General features: G+C 44.4%; 1 protein-coding gene across 2 annotated transcripts in view; it reads right to left on the bottom strand.

The window, feature by feature from the left end:
• The window catches only part of LOC134351775 (synaptotagmin-A), a 676,813-nt gene extending 653,945 nt beyond the window's left edge, over nt 1-22,868 (bottom strand). For both annotated transcript variants that reach the window (XM_063058418.1, XM_063058423.1), the window contains exon 1: nt 22,674-22,868. The gene's annotated coding sequence lies outside the window, so the exon portion shown is untranslated. The remainder of the gene's footprint in view (nt 1-22,673) is intronic.
• Between the last annotated feature and the right edge of the window lie 2,102 nt (nt 22,869-24,970).

Genomic DNA, 24,970 nt, shown 5'->3' with positions numbered 1-24,970 from the left:
GTCATTTTGGTGTGGGAGTCACATCAGAATGAATCTACTTCTCCTACCCTTCCAGGCAAATTCTAACAACCTGTTGCTTAAGGTTTTCTTCAGTAACACACACAAAATGTTGGAGGAACTCAGCATCTTTGGGGGGAATTGAGCAGTCGATGTTTCTGGCTGAGGCCCTTCGTCAGGACTGGAAAGGAAGGGGGCAGAAACCCGAATAAGAAGGTGGGAAGAGTGGAAGGTGAAGAAGGAAGGACAGGTGTAGGTGGTAGTGACTTTCTGGGTGAGCACATGGTCATATAGCCACAGAGGGGGAGCAGTGAGAGGCAGTCTCACTGAACTCCAGTTGAAGAGAAGATTTGAACTTCCTCGGTGTAGGCGTACCTCAAAGAGATTTTGCAATGGAGCAGCAGATCATAAACACAAGAGATTCTGCAGATGCTGGAAATCCAGAGCAACACACACAAAATGCTGGGGAAACTCAGCAGATCAGGCAGCAGATATGAAGGGGAATTAGCAGTCAATGTTTTGAGTCAAAACCTTTCACTGGGACTGGAAGGAAAGCGGGAAGAAGGTGAGGGAAGGGAAGTAGTACAAACTGACAGCTTCTTGCTTGTTTTGCGGAATACCATGGAATTCCACGCCTTCCTAATCCTGGAAACAGTTCCTCCCCAGCCTTTATTGACATTCTTATTACTCCTGAGATAGCAGACGGGCAGCGGAGATGGACAGGCCTTAGGCTGACATAGGGAATATGGCAAATGCAGACACTGCAAGATAAAATCAAATGCGGAGATCAGAGAACGCAGTAAACCTCTTGTTAATTTCCACCAAGGAGAATAATCACTGCCTCTCTGCCAAGTCTCGTTCCGGGAACTGTTCATCATTTTTACTTACTGCAAACCAAGGGATGTGTCAAGTTTACAGAGCTGCCAAGGCCAGAGATAGTGTCATCAATACATTGATCTGTTTATGTTGTGGTTTCCCTCTCAATATTGTCTAATCAATATGGCAGTCTTCCACCATGTTGATTCAGATGTTAAAACACTTTTAAGAGTGGCTGTTGTGACAACAATACCAGAAGGGACAGAAGTTAAGCATGTAGAGGGCTGGACACCTTCAGTAGTGGGGAAGGGAAATAGGGTGGTTGATGCACATAGAGTCCCTCTCCAAAAGAATTCCCCAGTTCCACTGCCTCCACTCCCTGAAAAGGAGAAGTCTTCCTCAACACCAATTAGCTCAGAAGAATCTCTTGAAAAGGATTAGGAATTCCAATATTCAAAGCATTATTTCAATTCAGCTTCCCATTCCAACAAGTCAGTCCATGGCCTTCTCACCTCTCATGATGAGACCAAACTCATTTTGGATTAGCACCACCTCATATTCTGTCTGGGTAGCCTCCAACCTGATGGAATGCACATTGACTTCTTCAACTTCTGCTAATTCCTTGTGTTGGACTTCATTATATTTGCAGATTGAGTTCAAGCGCCACAAGGTAACGTTACAGCTCCACAAAACCCTGGTTAGACCACACTTGGACTATTGCGTTCCGTTTTGGTCACCTCATTATAGTAAGTATGTGATGCTTCAGAGAGGGTGCAGAGGAGATTTAACAGGATGCTGCCTGGATCAGGGAGCATTTCTTATGAGGATCGGTTAAGCAAGCTAGGGCTTTTCTCTTTGGAGTGAAGAGAAATGAGAGATGACTTGGTAGAGGTGGACAAGATGATAAGAGGCACAGACTGAGTGAATAGCCAGAGACTTTTTCCCAGAGTGGAAATGGCTGATACAAGAGGGCATAATGTTAAGGTGATTGGAGGAAACTATAGGGTGCTGTCAGAGCTAAGTTCTTTTACACAGCGAGTAGTGGACCGTGGAATGCTCTGCCAGGGTGGTGCAAGAGGCAGAAATATTATTTAAGAAACTTTTAGATAAGCACATGGACGTTAGGAAAATGGAGGGTGATGTAAGAATATAAGAGCATAAGAAATAGGAGCAGGAGTAGGCCATCTGGCCCGTCAAGCCTGCCCCGCCATTCAACAAGAACATGGCTTATCTATCCATGGACTCATCTCCACCCACCTGCCTTTTCCCCATTATCCTTAATTCCTCCACTATGCAAAAATCTAACCAACCTTGTCTTAAATATATTTACTGAGGTAGCTCCACTAGGCAGAGAGGGAAGAGTTAGATTAAAAGATCAGTAAAGCATTGTGGGCCAAAGGGCCTGTGCTGTGCTGTAAAGTTTTGTGCTTTATGTTCTATTCCCATCAGCTACCGCCCTAGATCCCACCATTCAGGATCAGAGGGCACAGCCTCAGAATAGAGGGACATCTTTTCAGAACAGAGATGAGGAAGAATTCCTTAATCCAGAGGGTGGTGAATCTGTGGAATTCACGGTCGTGGAAGCCAGATCATTGGTGTAATTCAAGCAGAGGTTGCTAGGGTGTGGAAGGTTACGGGGAGAGGACAGGAGAATGGGGGTTGAGAGGGATAATAAATCAGCCATAATGGAACGGCGGAGTGGACTCGCTGGACTTCTGCTCCTGTGCCTTATGGTCTCATCTACACGTACAGTGGCCATCCTGCTCTTTGTTGCGACGTGAAGGAATCCCACACAGTCACAGGGAGAGCGTGCAAACTCCACACAGACAGAACCTGAGGTCGGGATTAAACTTGGGTCTCTGGAGCAGAGTGGCAGTAGCTGTAGCAGCTGTGCCAAACAAAGGGAAGCTGCAATGATGCATTATTATAATGTGCAGGAACTGACCTAGATTTTGAACTGTTTTCTTCAGAGACAATTTGCAGAATGTTTTAATGCTGAATACATTTTGGCTTCACAGTACAGATGACACAGATGTGATATGGACACTGTTCTGTTTAAACATCTATAATCAACCACCTCACCGTTACATTCCAGATCAGAAGCCTCAGTATGGACTAGTACCTCAATTAGCTTTTAAATCGTTTCAGATCTCTTCATGCACACTATTTTAAATAAAATGTAGATAACACTTCCAGAGAAGGTGGAGAGACATCTTCTTGGCATCTGGTTCACTGAAGCACTTTAGCGGCTTCGATTACTCAACCACGTTGAAGTGACAGAGGAGGAAATTTCTCTTCCTTAAGTATCAGAGAACCAGATATTTTATTAAATTTTTTAAAACTCAGTGGATTCGCTGTGATCACTGCTAGAATTTTCTTCTTATTCCAATTTCACGGAACATCGAATCTAGAACTGTACAATTCAGTACAGACCCTTCAGCACACAGTTTTGCACAGACACTTTAGCCAACTCCAAGATCAATCTAACCCTGCCCTTGCCTACCACTTCCACTCTTTCTTTCATCCACGTGCTCATTTAAGGATCTCCTAAATGTCCCTAATGTATCTGCCTCTACCACCACCAATGGCAGCTCATTCCTCACACCAACCGCTCTGTTTAAAAACCTTCCTCCGACATCCCCCCCATACATTCCGTATCAGCTTAAAATTATGCCCCCACAAATTTCCGCCCTGGGAAAGAGTATTTGGCTAGGCACTCAATCTGTGCCTCTTATCATTTTGTACACCTCTATCAAGTCAGCTTTCATCCTCCTTTGCTGCAAAGAGAAAAGCCCCAGCTCACTCAACTTATCCTCATAAGACATGTTCTCTAATCCAGGCATTATCTTGGAAAATCTCCTCTGCACCCTTTCTAAAGCTTACACATTCTTCCTATAATGAGATGAGGTGTGTATGGGGAGTCAGGGAGGGATAGTACCTCTGATGGAGGAACATGTCGCGTCCTTTTCAGGGCGGTTTGTCCACCTTTGGTCCCCACCTGGCACTCAGCTCTCACCTGTGGCTCCCCGTAGCTGTTTGCATGCGACAGCGGCCAAACCCCGGGCAACGGCTTCGACAAGCCGGCTAAACCAGGTGAGGGTAGCCGACGGGTCTCAAACCCTGGGTGAGATAGGGAGTAGTCTATCCCAGCATGTGAAGACAGACTCTGGCGGATTGAGCGGACGAGACCAGTGGAAGGTCCAATGGTCAAGAAGGCGGTCTCTGCAAGCGTCGTGGAATGTGTAAAGTAGGACAAGACACAGAAGACATCCCGGTCATCCACTGCGCCTAGTCCCATCTCCAGCCGTCTCAACTCCGTCTTGCCACTGGATCCAGATGGGAATTGGGAAAAGAGAATGAGGCTGATGCTGTGCAACTCTCCCTCACTTAAATCCAAATCACGCGCTAGTCTCGACACCATCATAATGGTGTTGAGGTCCTCATCGATGTCAACAATGGACGAACACAATAATAACATGACCAGAACTGAACACAATCTTCCAGGTGTGGTCTAAGCAGGGTTTTATAGAGCTGCAACATTACCATGTGGCTCTAGAACTCAATTTAGGTAGCGACCAATGAAGGCCAACACATCATACGCCTTCTTAACCACCCTATCGATTTGTGCTGCATCTCTGAGGGATCTCTGGTCATGGACGTCCCGTTCCTCCACACTGCTGAAAATCCTGCCATTAACCCTTTATTCTGCCTTCAAGTTCGACCTGCCAAAGCACATCACTTCACACTTTTCCGGATCGAACTCCATCTGCTACTTTTCAGCCCAGCTCTGCACCCTGTCGCTATTCCTTTGTAACACATGACAACCGGCTTCACCATCCACAACATCACCAACCTTCATGCCCTCTGCAAACTCACCAACCCACCCTTGTACTTCCTTATCCAAGTAACTTATAAAGGTCACCAAGAGCCGAATCCCTGCATTACACCACTGGTCACTGCCTTCCAGGCAAAAACTTACCACCTGCTACACCCCTCAGCCTTTCCTGGGCAAACCAATTCTGAGTCCACACAGCGATGTTTTCCTCGATCCCATCCCTTTGCTTTTAAATCTTTTTGACCTTCTGTATGCACAGTGTTTGTAAATGAAATGTGGGTGACGCATCTTCTTAATATCTGAGTCAGTGAGCTACTTTAGAGTTCTGATTAGTCAACCACCTTGCTGGAGTGACAGACTGGATTAGGGGAAGAAATTTCTCATCCTTAAGTACCAGGGAACCGGAAATGTTATTAAATTTAAAAACAACTCAGTGGATTCACAGTGATCACTGATAATATTTACTCTTATTCCTGTTTCATTAACTGAATTTAAATTCTTCCAGTGCAGTGTTGAGATTTGAAACTTGGGTCCACATTTGAGGGCAGTGGTAGACTGCAACTCCAGTCCAGCAAGTAGTTCATCCAAGCCAACAGCAGTAATGTTCACAAAGTGCTGAATCCGACTACTTGCACGCACCATGACACAGAAGGAGACAAATAGGAATAGAAAAGCAGCTGGAGGAACTCAGCAGGTTGAGCAGCATCTGCAGGGGGAGAGGGGGTGAAGGAATTGTCAGCGTTTGAGTTTGAGACCTGCTACAGGACAGAGAAGGAGCCAGAAGGAGACAGGCAGTCCAAGGAAGGATTAAAATCAGAATCAGGTTCATGATTGCTGACACGTTGTGAAATTTGGTGTATCGCAGCAGTACAGTGCAATACATGAAAAATTACTACAAGTTACAATAACAAGCATAAAAAAATAAATAAATGATGCAAGAAATGAGGTAGTGATCATGGGTTTATGGACCATTCAGAATTCTGATGGAGGGAAAGAAGATGTTCCTAAAATGTTGAACGTTGGTCTACAGATGTACCGTGGAGAGCATTCTGACTGGCTGCATCACCATCTGCTGTGGAGGAACCAATGCACAGGATCGGAAAAGCTGCAGAGGATTGTAAATTCAGCTAGTTCCATCACAGAAACATAGAAATCCTACAGCACAATACAGGGCCTTCGGCCCACAAAGCTGTGCTGAAAATGTCCTTACCTGAGAAATTACCTAAGGTTACCCATTGACCTCTATTTTCCTGAGCTCCATATACCTGTCCAGGAGTCTCTTAAAAGATCCTATCATTTCCGCCTCCACCACCGTCGCCAGCAGCCCGCTCCATGCACTCACCACGCTCTGCATAAAAAACTTACCCTTGATATCTCCTCTGTACCTACTTCTAAGCACCTTAAAACTGTGCCCTCTCATGCTAGCCATTTCAGCCCTGGGAAAATGCCTCTGACTATCCATGCGATCAATGCCTCTCATCATCTTATACACCTCTATCAGGTCACCTCTCATCCTCAGTTGCTCCAAGGAAAAAAGGCTAAGTTCACTCAACTTATTCTCATAAGGCATGTTCCCCAATCCAGGCAACATCCTTGTAAATCTCCTCTGCACTCTTTCTATGGTTTCCACATCCTTCCTGTAGTGAGGTGACCAGAAATGAGCACAGTACTCCAAGTGGGGTCTGCCCAGCATTCTATAAAGCTGCAACATTGCCTCTCGGCTCCTAAACTCAATCCCACAACTGATGAAGGCCAATGCACCATATGCTTTCTTAACCACAGAGTCAACCTGCGCAGCAGGTTTCAGTGTCCAATGGACTCGGACCCCAAAATCCCTCTGATCCTCCACACTGCCAAGAGTCTTACCATTAATACTATATTCTACCATCATATTTGACCTACCAAAATGAACCACCTCACACTTATCTGGGTTGAACTCCATCTGCCACTTCTCAGCCCAGTTTTGCATCCTATCAGTGTCCCACTGTAACATCTGACAGCCCTCCACACTATCTACAACACCCTGAACCATGGCATCATCAGCAAATTTACTAACCCATCCCTCCACTTCCTCATCCAGGTCATTTATAAAAATCACGAAGAGTAAGGGTCCCAGAACAGATCCCTGAGGCACTCCACTGGTGACCGACCTCCATGCAGAATATGATCCGTCTACAACCACTTCTGTGGGCAATCTAGTTCAGGATCCACAAAGCAATGTCCCTTTGGATCCCATGCCTCCTTACTTTCTCAATAAGCCTTGCATGGGGTACCTTATCAAATGTCCTGCTGAAATCTACTACATCTACTGCTCTACCGTCATCAATGTGTTTAGTCATATCCTCAAAAAATTCAATCAGGCTCGTAAGGCATGACCTGCCTTTCACAAACCCATGCTGACTATTCCTAATCATGCCTCTCCAAATGTTCATAAATCCTGCCTGTCAGGATCTTCTCCATCAACTTACCAACTGCTGAAGTAAGACTCACTGGTCTATAATTTCCTGGGCTATCCCTACTCCCTTTCTTGAATAAGGGAACAACATCTGCAACCCTCCAATCCTCCGGAACCTCTCCCATCCCCATTGATGATGCAAAGATCATTGCCAGAGGCTCAGCAATCTCCTCCCTTGCCTCCCACAGTAGCCTGGGGTACATCTAGTTCGGTCCTGGTGACTTATCCAACTTGGTGTTTTCCAATAGCTCCTGCACATCCTCTTTCTTAATATCTACATGCTCAAGCTTTTCAGTCTGCTGTAAGTCATCCCTACAATCGCCAAGATCCTTCTCCGTAATGAATCCTGAAGCAAAGTATTCATTAAGTACCTCTGGTTCCATACACACTTTTCCACTGTCACACTTGATTGGTCCTGTTCTTTCACATCTTATCCTCTTGCTCTTCACATACTTGTAGAATGCCTTGGGGTTTTCCTTAATCCTGTCCACCAAGGCCTTCTCATGGCCCCTTCTGGCTCTCCTAATTTCATTCTTAAGCTCCTTCCAGCTTGCCTTATCATCTTCTAGATCTCTAGCATTAACTAGCTTTTTGAACCTTTCATAAGCTCTTCTTTTCTTCTTGACTAGATTTACAACTTTTGTACACCATGGTTCCTGTACCCTACCATCCTTTCCCTGTCTCATTGGAATGTACCTATGCAGAACTCCACGCAAATATTCCCTGAACATTTGCCACACTTCTTCCATACATTTCCCTGAGAACATCTGTTCCCAATTTATGCTTCTAAGTTCCTTTCTTGATAGCCTCATATCCCTCTCCAATGCTATGGTAAAGGAGATAGAATTGTGATCACTAGCTGCAAAATGCTCTCTGACTGAGAGACCTGACACCTGACTAGGTTCATTTCCCAACACCAGATCAAGTACAGCCTCTCCTCTTTCTGGTGCTGCTGCAACTTATTTTCTGCTACTTATCTATTTAATATTGTTTTTCTATTACCATCTTGTTTTTATCTACGGCTTTATTTAATTGCCTGAGAGGAAGCCAAACAGAGTTTCATTGTACCTATGTATAATGACAATAAAGACCATTCAATTCAATTCAATATACATATCGTGTCAAGAAACCTTCCTGAACACACCTAACAAACTCCACCCCATCTAAACCCCTTGCTCTAGGGACATGCCAATCGATATTAGGGAAATTAAAATCTCCCACCATGACAACCCTGTTATTATTACACTCTTCCGGAATCTCTCTCCCTATCTGCTCCTCGATGTCCCTGTTACTATTGGGTGATCTATAAAAAAACACCCAGTAGAGATACTGACCATTTCCTGCTCCTCACTTCCACCCATAGAGACTCCTTAGACAATCCCTCCATATCCCCCTCCTTTCCTGCAGCCGTGACACTATCTCTGGTCAACAGTGCCACGCCCCCACCTCTTTTGCCTCCCTCCCTGTCCTTTCTGAAACATCTAAAACCTGGCACTCAAAGTAATCATTCCTGCCCCTGAGCCATCCAAGTCTTGGTAATGGCCACAACATCATAGCTCCAAGTATTGATCCACGCCCTAAGCTCATCCGCTTTGTTCATAATACTCCTTGCATTAAAATAGACACATCTCAAACCATCAGACTGAGTGCGTCCCTTCTCTATCACCTGCTTATCCTCCCTCTCGCACTGTCTCCAAGCTTTCTCTATTTGTGAGCCAACTGCCTCTTCCTCCGTCTCTTCAGTTTGGTTTCCAATCCCCAGCAATCCTGGTTTAAACTCTCCCCAATAGCCTTAGCAAACCTCCCTGCAATAGCCTCCCCATTATCAAGGACAGGTTTGAAAGGCAGTGCTTTAAAAAGGCAGCATCGTTATTAAGGGCCCTCACAACCCAGGACAGGCCCTCTTCTCATTACTACCATCAAAGAGGGGGTATTGGATCCTGACGACACAAACTCAACATTTTAGGAACAGCTTCTTTCCCACTGCCATCAGATTTCTGAATGGACAATGGACACTACCTTACTTTTTGTACTACTTTAATTTTTTGAACGTTTCTTATTGCGACCCACAGTATTTTCTGTCTTGCATTATGTTGCTGCTACAAAACAACAGTGATAGGGAGTCTGATCCTGAGCATGGCCGATTTTTCTTTCCTTTATTGACAACCCCCTTCTCCCTGTAACCCTTAATCAAACAAAAACCAGTCAAGAATAACACATGCTCCAAATGTTGGAGAAACTTGGGTCAGGCAGCATCTGTGGAAAGGAATAAAGAGTCGACATTTTGGGCAGACAGTCTTCATCCTCTCCATAGATGCTGCCTGACCTGCTGAGTTCCTCCAGCATTTTGTGTGTGTACTGTGGATTTCCAGCATCTGCAGAATCTCTTGTAGTTTAGAAACCTATAAACGTTATTTCTATTCCCATCTAAGGTTATTTCTATCAACAGGTAAACTACATGCATTTACAGCGAGGGAAAAAAAAGCCTCTAAACGTTTGCAGAAGAGATCCAGAAAGTTTGACAGCAAGCCAAAGATGGATGTTGGGCAATGACCTAGAACTTGTTCAGAGTGGTAGGTAGATCACAGGCAAGGTCTTGGAGGAGGGCTGATGGATAGGTGTGGGTCGGGTATTCCAGAGCTTAAAGCACAGGCTGCTGACAGCACTCAACGGTAGAGAGAAACATGAAGAAAGCCAATCATCTCAAAGTGAGCAGAAAATCCAAAGAGGATTAGAAAGCTTTCTTCTTGCAAAGTTAAAAGAATGCTTTCCTGATGGTGCGTTGAAAGATAAAAACAGATCACACCATTCAAAAGTTATTTAAAAGCACATGAGGAAAGGCAATGCTGTCAAAAAAGAGACAAATCTCTAAGAAGAAACAAATTCTGTGCTTGAAACAAAGAACAAACAGTCAAAGTTCCAAGTAACTTCAATATCAAAGTGTGCATACATTCTGTGGCCAGTTTATTAGGTACACCTGTATGCCAGTTCATTAATGCAAATCACATAGCTGCAACTCAATGCATAAAAGCATGCAGACATGGTCAAGAGGTTCAGTTATTGTTCAGACCAAACATCAGAATGCAAAAGAAATGTGATACCAGTGACTTTGATCACGGAATGATTGTTGGTGACAGATGGGGTGGTTTGAGTATCTCAGATACTGCTGACCTGGATTTTCACACACAACAGTCTCCAGAGTTTACAGAGAGTGGTGAGATAAACAAAAAACATCCAGTGAGCGGCAGTTCTGTGGATGAAAATGCCTTGTTAATGAGAGAGACCAGAGGAGAATGGTTGAAGCTGTCAGGAAGACAACAGTAACTCAGATAAATGAGTACAACAGCGGTGTGTAGAAGAGCATCTCTGAACACACAACACGTCAAACCTTTGAAGTGGATGGGTCACGGAAGCAGAAGACCACAAACCCATACACTCAGCGGCCACTTTATTAGATAGAAGAGGCACCTAAAGAGTGGCCACTGAGTTAATACGTCACCATATCCTACCTTGAGATTCATTATCCTGAGGGCATTTTCATTAGAAGAAATAAATATAAAAGAATCAATGAAAAACTTTGCCAGCCAGTGTTGTAGTGGCATCCGCATCTGACTTTGAGGCGAGTGGTACCCGGTTCAAATCCAGCTGGCTCCTCGCATGCTTCTCATCCATGCTGGTTTGAGCATCGAGCTAGCAACTCGGCCTCGTAAAAAAAAAATAAAATTGCTAAAGAAACAGTAAGGTTGCTGCCTGGTGGAACACCAACAACCACAATGAAAAACTACATGCAAAGACTGGCAAACAACCAATGTGAAAAAAAAAGACAAACTATGCAAAAATAAATAAGGAAATATTACTGAGAACATCCATTTCAGAGTCCTTGGCAGCAAGTTTGTAAGTTGTGGAATCAGTTTAGAGTTGATGTGGTTCAGGAGCCTGATGGTTGAAGGGTAATAACTGTTCCTGAACCTGGTGGTGTGGGTCCTAAGGCTCCTGTACCTCCTTCCAGATGGTAGCAGTGAGAAGAGAGCATGGCCTGGGTAGTGGGGTTCTGGATGGTGGGAGTGAGAGATAGTGGTGGTATTCATCTCCTATACTAAATCAACACACAAAGCACTGGAGGAACTCAGCAGGACAGGCAGCATCTGTGGAGGGAAATGGACATTATACATAATCAGGTTGAGATCTTTCACCTGGATCAGAAATGATGACTGTCCATTTCCGTCCACAGACACTACCTGAACCACTGCCTCTGGTGTTTTGTATGTTGTTCCAGAATGGGTTGGCACAGTAGAGTAGTGGTTAATGCAATGCTCTACAGTGTAAGATGTAAGATTGGGGTTTAATTTCCTTCCAGATTATGTGGATCTGTATCAGCCACTACAGACAACCCCTTAGGAGAACATCTTACTCAACTTGAGTGATTGTACTACCTACCTAGTTTACCTAGTTTCCTCCCATTCATGTGCCTATCTGAATATCTCCTAAAAACAATCTCCCTGTAACCTTTGAAACAGCCCATCATAGTTAAAGACCTCCCCACCATTCAGCACATCTACAAGAAACGTTGTTGCAGGAAAGCAGCATCCATCATCAAAGACTCCACGCACCACCCACCTCCACCACCCAGGCCGTGCTCTCTTGTCGATGCTGCCATCAGGAAGGTGGTACAGGAGCCTCAGGACTCACACCACAATTACCCCTCAACCATCAGGCTCTTGAACTAAAAGGGATAATTTCACTCAATTTCCCTTGCCCCATCAATTAAACATTCCACAATGTACAGACTCACTTTCAATGACTTTTCATCTCACGTTCTTGATATTCTTTAATTTATTTATTTTTCTTCTAGTATTTGCACAGTTTGTTGTCGTTTGTACATTGGTTGAATGCCCAAGTTGGAGTGGTCTTTCACTGATTCTGTTATGGTTATTATTCTTTTCTGGGGTTATTGAGTATGCTGGCTAGCCAATGAATTTCAGGGTTGTATATGGTGACATAAAGCAAATGTACTTCAATAATAAATTTACGTTGAACTTTTAATCAAGAACCTAACAACTTCCACTTTAAATACACCCAAGAGAGTGAGTAGCCTCTAATGAGAATTGAGAGTGGTTGCCTCTGTTTCCCACTCAGAGCTGCAAACTCCAACTGCACTCTTCTTTCTCAGGCACCACTTAACCGATATCCCCCTACTTTTATATATCTCTACATTAGTCCTCTGTGGTGCACAGGTGTTTGACCTTCCCCCGGACCTGTATTCAGAGGAGTTTCTGTGTTCTCAATCGGGTGGTGTGTACCTATTGAGCTAAAAGCACAAGAAATTGAATTAAAGTACATTAAAGGACAAGTTGCTCTCAGAAGTACAAATAGGATTGAACAATAAAAGAAATAAATCAAATAAGATTCTCAGCAGCAGAAACTTGATGAAGCTTTAATGACTCATTTGTCAAAGACAGGCAAGGCTGGATGTGGAGACTTGGTTTCCATGAGACAGCTTGCAGCCTTTAGGAGACAAATCCTTGGTAACTTCCCAGCCAAAATGAATATATATTTAGAAATACAGAGCCACTCAAAGTCAAAGTAAATGTATTATCTACATATGTATATGTTACCATATTCTACCTTGAAATTCATTTTCTTGCAGAGGTTTACAGGAAAAATGAAACACATAGAATTTATGTACATAAATATATTATTTACTGATTTATTTTTATTATCGGTATTTTTGTATTTGCACAGTTTGACTTTTGCACATTGGTTGCCAGTCTTTGTCTGTAGTTTTTCACTGATTCTATTGTATTTCTTTGTACCACTGTGAATGCCTTCCAGAAAATAAATCTCAGGGCAGTACTTGATGACATCTACAGTACATACTTTAATAATAAATTTACTTTGAACTTTAAAGAAACATTGACAAACAACCAATGTGCAAAAGAAGAGTGATTGTGCAAATTTTAAAATATACACAAATAAATAATACTGAGGACTTGAAACAGAGCCTGTAGGTTTCATCAATTTACTGTTGTGGCGTGGTTCAGGAGCCTGATGTTTGTGGGGTAGTAACTGTCCCTGAATCTGATGGTGTGGGACACAAGACTCCTGGACCTCCTGTACGATGGTAGAGGTGAGAAGGAAGCATGGCCTGGATGGTGGGAGTCCTCAATGATGGGTGCTGCTTTCTCGTGCCAGTGCTCCTTGTAAATGTACGTAATGGCGGGGAGGCCTTTGCCTGTGATGGACTGGGCTGTATCCACCATGTTCTCCAGGCGTTTCTGTTCCTGGGCATTGGTGTTTCCATATCAGGCTGTGATGGATACTTTCCACTGAGCATCTATAGAAGTTTGTCAAAGTTGTAGGTGACATGCCAAATCTCTGCAAACCTCTAAGGAAGTAGAGGTCTTCTTTGTGATGGCACTTACCTGCTGGTCCCAGGACAGATCCTCTGATACGATAATGTAAATGATTTAAAGATATTGACCCTCTCCTTCATCAGGCAGCTGTCAGCATATTCTCCTGGTTGACCTGGTTAAATCCTTAGAAAGCCATGCACTGAAGGAATCTTTAGAGAGCCCATGATCAGATGCTCTGGACCCTTGATCTCCGTCTGGAAGAGCTATTAATAACAGAGCTTCGGTTACATCTCCTGGAACAGAGTGTTACATTTCACCATCGTCTTGTTACAACGAAAAATCAATTCAACAGATAATAAGTAACAAATTTTGTCTCATTGTATAAAATATTCATCCTTACTTCTCAGAATCAGGTTTATTATCACTGATATTTGCTGTTTTACAGCAGTATTACAGTACAATACACAAAATATAATAAATTATAATATGAATATACAAATTCTTATTGTAATTTATGATTATTGTAATGCACTGTATATATATTGCATTACAATGTTCTTAATGTTATATATATATATAATAGTAATTAACACATATATAATGTAATGTATATCAGATTAATAAGGGCGCCACACTGTGGCATAGCAGTTAGCGCTTGGGGCGCCCGAGTTCAGAGTTCAGTTCCAGCACCATCTGTAAGGAGTCTGTACATCTTCCCTTGAATGCGTGGGTTTCCTCTGGGTGCTCCGGTTTCCTCCCACATTCCGAGGCTGTACAGGTTAGTCGGCTCATTGTAAATTGTCCAGTGATCAGGCTGGCATTAATAGTTGCGTTGCTGGGTGGTGTGGCTCATTGGAGCCGGAAGGGCCTGTTTCACACACCATCTCTAAATAAATAAAATATAATGATGTATAATATATAGCCAAATAGTGCAAAAAGAGAGCAAAAACCGTGAGGTAGGGTTCATGGACCGTTCAGAAATCTGATGGTGGAGGGGAAGAAGCCGTTCCTAAAACATTGAGTGTGTCTTCAGGCTCCTGTACCTCCTCCCTGATGGTGGTAATGAGAAGAGGCCATGTGCTGGGTGGGGGGGGAGGTCCTTAATGAAGGATGGAGCATTGCCTTTTGAAGATGTCCACGATGCTGGGAGCATAATGGAGCTGGCAGGGTTTGCAACCCTCTTCCTGCCTCAGCTAGAGTAGTAGATGTGGTCGTATGATTTCAAGCTAGCAGGTGGAACAACATTTATTGTTGATACGCGGTAACAGAATGCCTTCTCCCTTCTCCCTTCTTAGTCCTGTTTCTCCTGTTTGTTAACTACATCTGATGTTCACCTCAACTGCATCACCCTGCGACAAGAATTTCTCCCAATACTGGATATAATGTTGTCTAGCCACACAATCACCCTGTCCAAGAAAGCACTGCAGTGTCTCCACTTCCTCAGCATGACCGTCACCAGTTTTTTTACAGTGGCACCATTGAAAGCATCCTTTCTGGCTTGCTATGGCAACTGGTCTGCCCAAAACCACAAGAAACCAGAGAGAGCTCGATGTGTCACGGAGACATTATCAAAAATCCCTCCCACCCTGGTCATTCACTCTTCTCCCCCTTGCCATCAGACAGATGATACAAAAGACTGAAAGCACTTACCTCCAGGCTCAAGGACAGCTTCTATTCTGCTGTTATAGGACTGTTTGAATGATAAAAGGCTTTTGACTCCATAACGTACCTTGACATGGTTCTTGTACCATGTTGTCTGCCTACACTGCCTTTTTTCTGTAGCTGTAACACTATCTTCTGCATTCAGTCATTACTTTTCGCGGGTCCTGCTTTGATACACTGTTATAATGAAATGATCTATATGGATGGCATGCCAAACAACGCTTTTGACTGTACCTTAGTACATGTGGCAATAACAAACAAATTTACCAAACTTGCCTCTTTATTGTCAAAGCATCTGGTTATGGTCTCACACACGTGACTGGAAACGTCTTCATTTATTCAAATCTTTTAATTAGCTTAACATACAATGCCTGTCTACCAGGTCCAATCCATCATGTCAATCCTTAGTCTTGTTCGTTCTAAAAGATAACACAGGCTGTCAAATCTTTTCTGACCAGGGAGAGCATCAGTCTGTTCTAATCGTTCCCTTGAATCGTTCCCTGCGTATTACCTGGAATCAAAAGTACCTCTCAGGCAACTGAATCCACCCTCACATTTAGCCAGAGACAACAGAGGTTTATTCTACATAGAACGTACAGCACAGGAATCGGCCCTCTGACCCATGATGTTGTGCCGAACTAATTAAAATGGTAAATAAACGCCTAATGTCTAACTAACCATCACTTCTGCCTACACAATGTCTATATCCCTCCATTTGCTGCTCATTTTTGTGCCTATCTAAGGGCTTCCTAAATGCCTCTATTGTATTTGCCTCTACAACCACCCCTGTCAGTACATTCTCCAGGCACCCTTGCCTCCCTGTATCACAGAGTTGCTTTGCACGCCTCCTTTGAACTTACCCTCTCATCTTAAGTATGTTCCCTTTAGCATTAGACATCTTAAAGTTCAAAGTATATCTTGTACATGTCACCATATGACAATCATTTTCTCGCAGGCATTCACATTTCTACCCTGGAAAGAGATACCAGCTATCTACTCTACCTGTGCTCTCATAATCTTACAGACTTCTATCACATTTCCCCTCAGGCTGACAGTCCAGAGTAAACAGCCCAAGCTGTACCTTTCTCGATTGCTTATATCCTCGAATCCGGACAGAATCCCACCTGGATGACGTGACAGCATGACAGTCAGTGCAATCGCTTTACAGTGCCAGCGATCACTGATTAGGATTCGATTCCCGCTGCTGCTTGTATGGAATTTCTATGTTCACCAGGTGACTGCATGGGTTTCCTCCCAAATTCCAAAGAGGTATGGCCATGTTTAGTGAGCTGTTGGCAAGCTATGTTAGCACCGGAAGTGTGGCAAATCTTGCGAGCTGCCCCCAGCACATCACAAACGACGATGCAAATGACGCATTCCATTATATGTTTTGATATTTCTATATATACATACGTGACAAAGCTAATCTTTGTCTTTATACTCTTCTGCACCCATTCCAGAGCCTCCACATCCTCTTCCCCAAAAGGGACAAGAAGAATTAAATGCGGTTGTGGAGTACATCCAAAATATTTTACTTCCCTTTAATAATAAATGGACCATCTCACTTGTCCATTGCTCTCTCCAGCTTAGGAGATACCAATCACCATACCCATCAATCCACTCAGCCCTCATCGAGCCCACCTTATCCAGCCAATATTCATCTTTAAAGGATGTCGAAATGAAGATTTATTTTCAGCCTTTCAGAACCTCTAAAGTCAATGGTGCATATTGAGGAAAAAATGTAGAAAATTCAATAATAAATTTGTGCACACCAGTTCCCACAACAAAGTGGGAGACCCTGTATCCTGTTTACAGCACAATATAGGCCCTTCAGCCCACAATGTTGTGCTGGCATTTTAACCTACTCTAAGATCAATCTAAACCCTCCCTCCCACATAACCTTCCAATTTTATCATTCATGTGTCTAATGTTTTAATGTTGCCTTATTTTAATATTACTGATGGGTGTTTGGATGGCTGACAGTGGTAGTGATAGAGGCAGATGCACTAGGGACATTCAAGAAACTCGGATAGGCGCAACATTGTAGGCCAAAGGGCCAGTACTGTGCTATAATGCTCTGTTCTATGACAGATAAACATTAGGCCCAGGACGTCTCTAAAAGTAACTGGGTTTTTGAAAACCCAATCTCAGACAGAAACAAGGCTGTGGCTAAACAAGTCATCACATCATTCCAAGTAAAGGAACATCACTAGACTTCTTTGTTTTGAACCAGAGCGTTTGATGGCTCTGGGCCTATACTCACTGCAGTTTAGAAGAATGAAGGGGGAATCTCATTGAAACCTGTTGAATACTGAAGGGCCTAGGCCAGGGGTTCCCAACCTTCATGCCATGAACCAATACTAATTTCAATACAAATTCCAAGTTGTATATGGATACACGCTTTGATAATAAATGAACCTTGCACCTTGATATCATTAAGCAAGAGGTCCATGGACCCCAGGGTGGGAATCTGGACATGGAGAGGCTATTTACTGTAGTATGTGAATCTAGGACCAGAAGGCATGGTCTCAGAATACAAGGATAGAAACATAGAAACATAGAAAATAGGTGCAGGAGTAGGCCATTCGGCCCTTCGAGCCTGCACCGCCATTTATTATGATCATGGCTGATCATCCAACTCAGAACCCAGCCTTCCCTCCATACCCCCTGACCCCTGTAGCCACAAGGGCCATATCTAACTTCCTTTTAAACATAGCTAATGAACTGGCCTCAACAGTTTGCTGTGGCAGAGAATTCCACAGATTCACCACTCTCTGTGTGAAGAAGTTTTTCCTAATCTCGGTCCTAAAAGGCTTCCCCTCTATCCTCAAACTGTGACCCCTCGTTCTGGACCTCCCCAACATCGGGAACAATCTTCCCACATCTAGCCTGTCCAATCCCTTTAGGATCTTATACGTTTCAATCAGATCCCCCCTCAATCTTCTAAATTCCAACGAGTACAAGCCCAGTTCATCCAGTCTTTCTTCATATGAAAGACCTGCCATCCCAGGAATCAATCTGGTGAACCTTCTTTGTACTCCCTCTATGGCAAAGATGTCTTTCCTCAGATTAGGGGACCAAAACTGCACACAATACTCCAGGTGTGGTCTCACCAAGGCCTTGTACAACTGTAGTAGTACCTCCCTGCTCCTGTACTCGAATCCTCTTGCTATAAATGCCAGCATACCGTTCGCCTTTTTCACCGCCTGCTGTACCTGCATGCCCACTTTCAATGACTGGTGTATAATGACACCCAGGTCTCGTTGCACCTCCCCTTTTCCTAATCGGCCACCATTCAGATAATAATCTGTTTTCCTATTTTTGCCACCAAAGTGGATAACTTCACATTTATCCACATTAAATTGCATCTGCCATGAGTTTGCCCACTCACCCAACCTATCCAAGTCACCCTGCATCCTCTTAGCATCCTCCTCACTGCTAACACTGCCACCCAGCTTCGTGTCATCCGCAAACTTGGAGATGCTGCATTTAATTCCCTCATCCAAGTCATTAATATATATTGTAAACAACTGGGGTCCCAGCACTGAGCCTTGCGGTACCCCACTAGTCACCGCCTGCCATTCTGAAAAGGTCCCGTTTATTCCCACTCTTTGCTTCCTGTCTGCTAACCAATTCTCCACCCACACCAATACCTTACCCCCAATACCGTGTGCTTTAAGTTTGCACACTAATCTCCTGTGTGGGACCTTGTCAAAAGCCTTTTGAAAATCCAAATATACCACATCCACTGGTTCTCCCCTATCCACTCTACTAGTTACATCCTCAAAAAATTCTATGAGATTCGTCAGACATGATTTTCCTTTCACAAATCCATGCTGACTTTGTCCGATCATTTCACCGCTTTCCAAATGTGCTGTTATCACATCCTTGATAACTGACTCCAGCAGTTTCCCCACCACCGACGTTAGGCTAACCGGCCTATAATTCCCCGGTTTCTCTCTCCCTCCTTTTTTAAAAAGTGGGGTTACATTAGCCACCCTCCAATCCTCAGGAACTAGTCCAGAATCTAACGAGTTTTGAAAAATTATCACTAATGCATCCACTATTTCTTGGGCTACTTCCTTAAGCACTCTGGGATGCAGACCATCTGGCCCTGGGGATTTATCTGCCTTCAATCCCTTCAATTTACCTAACACCACTTCCCTACTAACATGTATTTCGCTCAGTTCCTCCATCTCACTGGACCCTCTGTCCCTTACTATTTCTGGAAGATTATTTATGTCCTCCTTAGTGAAGACAGAACCAAAGTAATTATTCAATTGGTCTGCCATGTCCCATTAGAACAGAGATGAGGAGGCATTTCTTTAGCCAGAGAGTCATGAATATCTGTGGAGACCAAGTCATTGGGTATATTTAAGGCAGAGGCTGATAGGTACTTGATTCGTAAGGGCATCATAGGTTATGGAGAAAAGGCAGGAGAACGGGGTTGAGAGGGATAGTAAATCAGCTATGTTGGAATGGTGGAGCAGACTCGATGGGCTGAATGGCCTAATTCTGTTCCCACGTTTTATGGCCTTCAAGGCTCAGGAATGAGCAAAATCCTGAATCCTTTGACATGAAGTGAGAACAAATTAACGGAACTAAATGAGATGAGTAAAACGAGCCACCTAGTATTATTTCAAGAGCAAATATTTGATTGGAGCAGTTGACAGTGAAATATTGTTGGAAGATAAATGGAAATAATAACCAAAAGGAAAGCATTTAGATAAATCGTACTTCAACATTCCTCTGATAACTGCACACAGCAACAACTGAAGGAAATGCACAAATGAATCACCGGCTCGTGGCAATCCCTGTGCAAGGTGCAAACTAACCAGCGAGAACACTGAAACAGGATCACCGTTTCAGTTTAAGGAATATTCTGCATTTACAAGGGTTGAAATGTCTCACATCAGAGGGTGTGCTTTTAAAGTGAGAGGGGCAATTTCAAAGGAGATGTTAGGGCAAGGTTTTCTTTATAAAGACAGAGAGTAGTGGGTGCCTGGAATGCCCTGTATGGGGTTGTGGTAGAGGCTGACACATCAGGGAATTTTAAATAGACACATGAATGTGAGAAAAATGAAAGGATATGGACATTGTGTAGGCAGAAGAAATTAGTTTATTTGGCCATTTGGTTACTAATTTAATCAGTTCAGCATAACATTATGGGCCAAAGGTCCTGTTCCTGTGCTTAACAGTTCTATGTTCTATAACATACAACTAGGAGTACTTCAGACAGGAGGCATTTACATGGTACATCATAATCAAATAAGCAGAGTTTGTTTCTCAGGGAACTACTATGACTACAATCCAAAGAGATAGGACTGAGCCAAGCACCTGTTTGACATCCGACCAATTTGGAATCTATATTCATCACTGCAGAGCAAACACACTCAGAGGCCACTTTATTAGGTACACCTGATCATTAATGCAAACATCTAATCAGCCAATCATGTGGCAGCAACTCAATGCTTCAAAGCATGCAGAAGTGGCCAAGAGGTTCAGTTATTGTTCAGACCAAACATCAGAATGGGGAAGAAATGTGATCTAAGTGACTTTGACAGTGGAACAATTGTTGATGCCAGATGGGGTGGTTTGAGTGTCTCAGAAACAGCCGATCTTCTGGGATTTTCACACATAACAGTCTCTAGAGTTTACAGAGAGTGGAGTGAAAAAAAAACAAACAAACGTACAGTGGGCTGCAGTTCTGTGGGCAAAAATGCCTTGTTAATGAGAGAGGTCAGAGGAGAATGGTCAGACTGGTTCAAGCTGACAGTGACTCAAATAACGTCGCGTTACAACAGTGGCGTGCAGAAGAGCATTTTTGAACGCACAAGTCTTGAAGTGGATGGGTTACAGCCGCAGAAGACCTTGAACATACCCTCAGTGGCCACTTTATTAGGTACAAGAGGTACCAAATGATGTGGCTACTGAGCGTACACACGATGTTTACAACCGTCCTTCCAGATGCCCGGTTCTTCCTAAAATGGGAGCGACAGAATCTACTCTGTGCTTGCATTGTCGAAGGTAGAGCCAAGCATTTTGTGGAGAGCTTCAGGCGGGCAGAGGAAGCCTCTCCGACTTCGCTTCCAAGTGACAAAACTACATCTAACCCCGACTCCCTATTCTTAATCTCTTTATAGTGGGAGGGGTAGTTTAGTCTTCGTAAATCCCTTTAGTATGCACCCCCAGCCTCTGTAAACTCTGATCAAATTACCCTCAGACCTCCGTGACTAAAAGTGGGTGGAATCTGAACTCAGATTTTAACTCTAAGCTATTCGAGTTGTCATCAATTGGGGAATCGCGAAGGGGGGCCAGAAACCTGGACTCTCTCGCTCTCCCCACCAGCTCACCACCTCACCTCTCTCGTCCTCTCCCGGGTCGGACTGGTGAGGTTGGATCATCACCTGCCAGCCTTCTGCGGGATATTCCGGCGCTGTTAACGCTTAGCACGCCCACCCACACACACATACACAAACACGGCCTTAGCTTCTCCCCGGAATTTAATACAGTTTTTTATCTTCCTGATGAAAGTTTGAAGTTAAGATCTTATCCTACTTTATTTAACTTTTCTCTTTTATTCTGCGAGACCCCCGCTAGGACGGGCTCACATTATACGGGTCAGAGTCTGGCCAGCGTTGGGCCATCAGTACGGCCATGAGAGACACTGGACTGAGTGAGAATGAGCTACCCAATCTTTCTTCAATTGTGCCCCGATGACCACAGAGGAAAGAGACTTCCAGATCAGAGAACTTCCCGCACGCTCGCCGTCGATCCAGCCCATTGATTCTGCATTGAAAAGCTTCACCGATCGTGCACGGTTTGGGAGCAAAGACGTCTCCCACGGCAGAGGCGAACTGTACCCACGATCTCCATGGGCACTTTAAGCCAGTATTTGTCACCACCCTATCTCCCTCTTCAAGAGCTCCGATGCCAGGGATGTGACTGTAAAGGAAAGATGTATCTCGTAAAATGGAGAGGGTCTCTCCCCTCATACGTCTCCTATTTGCCGATTATTGCTAGCCCGGGAAAATATTTTCCAGCAAGCTCCCTGCTCTGGCCCGTACCAAAGAGAAAGGTGAGTCACAACCGGAGACTTGTCTCTTCAAATGACCTGCTTGCAGGGCAGAAGCAACGGCTACTCATTCTCAACCAGAAATATTCCAACTCAAACTCGGGGAAGGATGCATGATCTCCTCCCCGCCCCCCAGCACTACCCTCCTCCTCCTCCTGAGTGGTCGGTTGAGACGGCGTCCTCCGATCCGCCTCATGACCGGAGTCAGCTACAACTTTGTACCGTCAGCTTCCACCCTTCGTAGAGTCTCAAACACACACGGGGGAGTGACACCGGACATAATGCATCCAGCGGTATCTTGACTTGAATTGGACAATCCTCCCTCTCTCTTTCTCATCCACAACACACACACACACGCACGCACACACACACAGCACAAACAGGGTTCCGATAAAGGGATCCGGAGGCGCCCGGAATATGCTTTAACAAACTGCATCTTCCCAGCACCGAAGGCAGCACATTAAGAACACAGGCTCTTACCTGTAATAATGCCCCCGCTTTATTGTTCTGTTTAAACGGTCTGCCCGCGGGTTCTCGGGGAAGCAGATGAAAGAACCGCACGCTTCACCTGGCCAGGGCAGTGGCTGGCGGTGCCTCCACTATAACTGAGTTCAGTATCCTCCTGACAAGAAGCGAATGGCTTTATAGGGAGCGCGGGGAGGGAGGGGACCACACAGCGCCGGTACACTGCAGTTCCCCGCTCACCCTCCAGTGAGGGAGCGCTGCATCACCGGCTCCTCCTGTCTGATTGGACACGGGCAGGGCGCTGCTTGGTATAGAATAGATCATTCAGAGGCGAAGAGCCGGCAGAGGGGTTTGCTCGTCCTTCCCCAGCCCCACGTTTCAGAGTTCCTGCAAGTGACATTCAGAGGGATAACTGCGTTCATGCCAGCCTCTCGTCGGCAGGGGAGAACTTCCTATAGATGGGATCGTGTGTGTGTGTGTGTGCGCGCGCGCGTGTGTGTGTGTGTGTGTGTGCGCGCGTGTGTGAGTGTGTGTGTGTGTGTGTGTGTGTAAAAGCGTGTGAGTGTGGACGTGTGTGAGTGTGGGTGTGTTGGTGTGTGTAGATGGAGTGGTTGTCAGTGTGTGTGTGTCTGTGTGTGTTCGTATTTGTATGTTAGTGTATGAATGTTGGTAGCTGAGATGTGTGTAAGTGTATTTGTATATTGTGAATGTATGTGTGTCGACAGTGTGTGTGTGTTAGTGTATGAGTGTGCTTCTGAGTGTGTGTTGTGTATGGATGTGTGTGGATGTTGGTGAGTGTGTGAGTAAAATTAGGTATGTGAGTTTCTGTGTGTCTGTAAGTGTGTGTGTGAGAGTGAGTACAGAGTGCACTCACAAACTCACACACACACACACACACACATCCTCACTCACAACACAATGTCACTCACTCACACACATGCACACACAAACACACACACACACACACACACACACACACACACACAATTCCTTTCCCAGGATCTTGACACCATCAGAAGTAACCCCAGGAGGAGGCCAGTTGGCCCCTTGCCCCTCCCTTATGTTCAATAATACCACAGCTGAACTCCAACGTCATTTTCCTCTACAACCCCAGTCCACATAATAATATCCAAAAACAATTGATCCCCTTCATTCAACCCACTCCCTCTGATTCTAGACACCCAGTCAGGCTAAAAATCCATCTACTCTGTCAGTGAAATCACCTCGGAGTCTCCTCAGCTCTCAGCATTGGTAACTGGTCTAATACTGACACATGTTTAAAGATACAGTGAAAAACACAAGAGATTCTGCAGATGCCGGAAATCCAGAGCAACACACACAACATTCTTGAGAAACTCAGCATCTATGGAGAGGAATAAGCAATTGATGTTTTGGGCCAAAATCAGTGTTGCCATGCCTGTGATGCCAACATAGCATACCCACAACTTACTAACCTTAACCCATACAGTACGTCTGGATTTCCATATAGTACGTCTTTGGAGTGTGGGAGGAAACCGGATCACCAGGGGAAACACACATGGATGCAGGAAGCACGTACAAACTCTTTACATACAGCAGCATGAATTGAAAACCAGTTGCTGCTGCAGTAAATCATTACATTACCATGCCACCCCATGTTATGAGCATTATGTAAAGCTTTAGTACAACTTCATAAAATGTTAGTTAGGCCATGGCTGGAGTACCATATGTGCAGTTCTGGTTGATACACTGTAAAGAGAATGTCATTGTACTGGGGAGAGTGCAGACCCCCACCACCCAGGACATGCCCTCTCCTCAATGTTACCATCAGGAGCCTAAAGATACACACTCAACATTTTAGAAACAGCTTCCTCCCCTCCACCGTCAGATTCCTGAACAGACAATGAATCCATGACCACTATTTCACTATTATTGTTCTCTTTTTGCACTACTTTTTTATGTTTTAATATTTCATACTTCAGTCATATTTCATATAAATGCTTAGTGCCAATGACGATATGGCTGATTTTACGTGATAATCAGCATGGGCTTGATGGGCCAAGGGGTCTAATTGTGTGCTATGTAACTCTGTAACTTCTCCACAATTGCTGCCTTGATCTGTGGTGACGGCGGGCAACTGTACAGTAGACGTTACCTACTCTATGCAGATTCTACAGATGGAGAGCATTCTACATCACCATCTGGTTTGGAGGGGTCACTGCACAGGATTGTAAAAAACTGCAGAAGATTGTAAACTCAGCCAGCCCCACCATGGGCACTAGGCCGCCCAACATTCAGGACACTTGCAAAGGCGATGCCTCAGGAAGGTGGCA

Source organism: Mobula hypostoma, chromosome 9 (genome assembly GCF_963921235.1).
Source record: "Mobula hypostoma chromosome 9, sMobHyp1.1, whole genome shotgun sequence".
Lineage (NCBI taxonomy): Eukaryota > Metazoa > Chordata > Chondrichthyes > Myliobatiformes > Myliobatidae > Mobula > Mobula hypostoma.
Note: the sequence above shows the minus strand (reverse complement) of the source record. Positions and strands in the feature narration are given on the sequence as shown.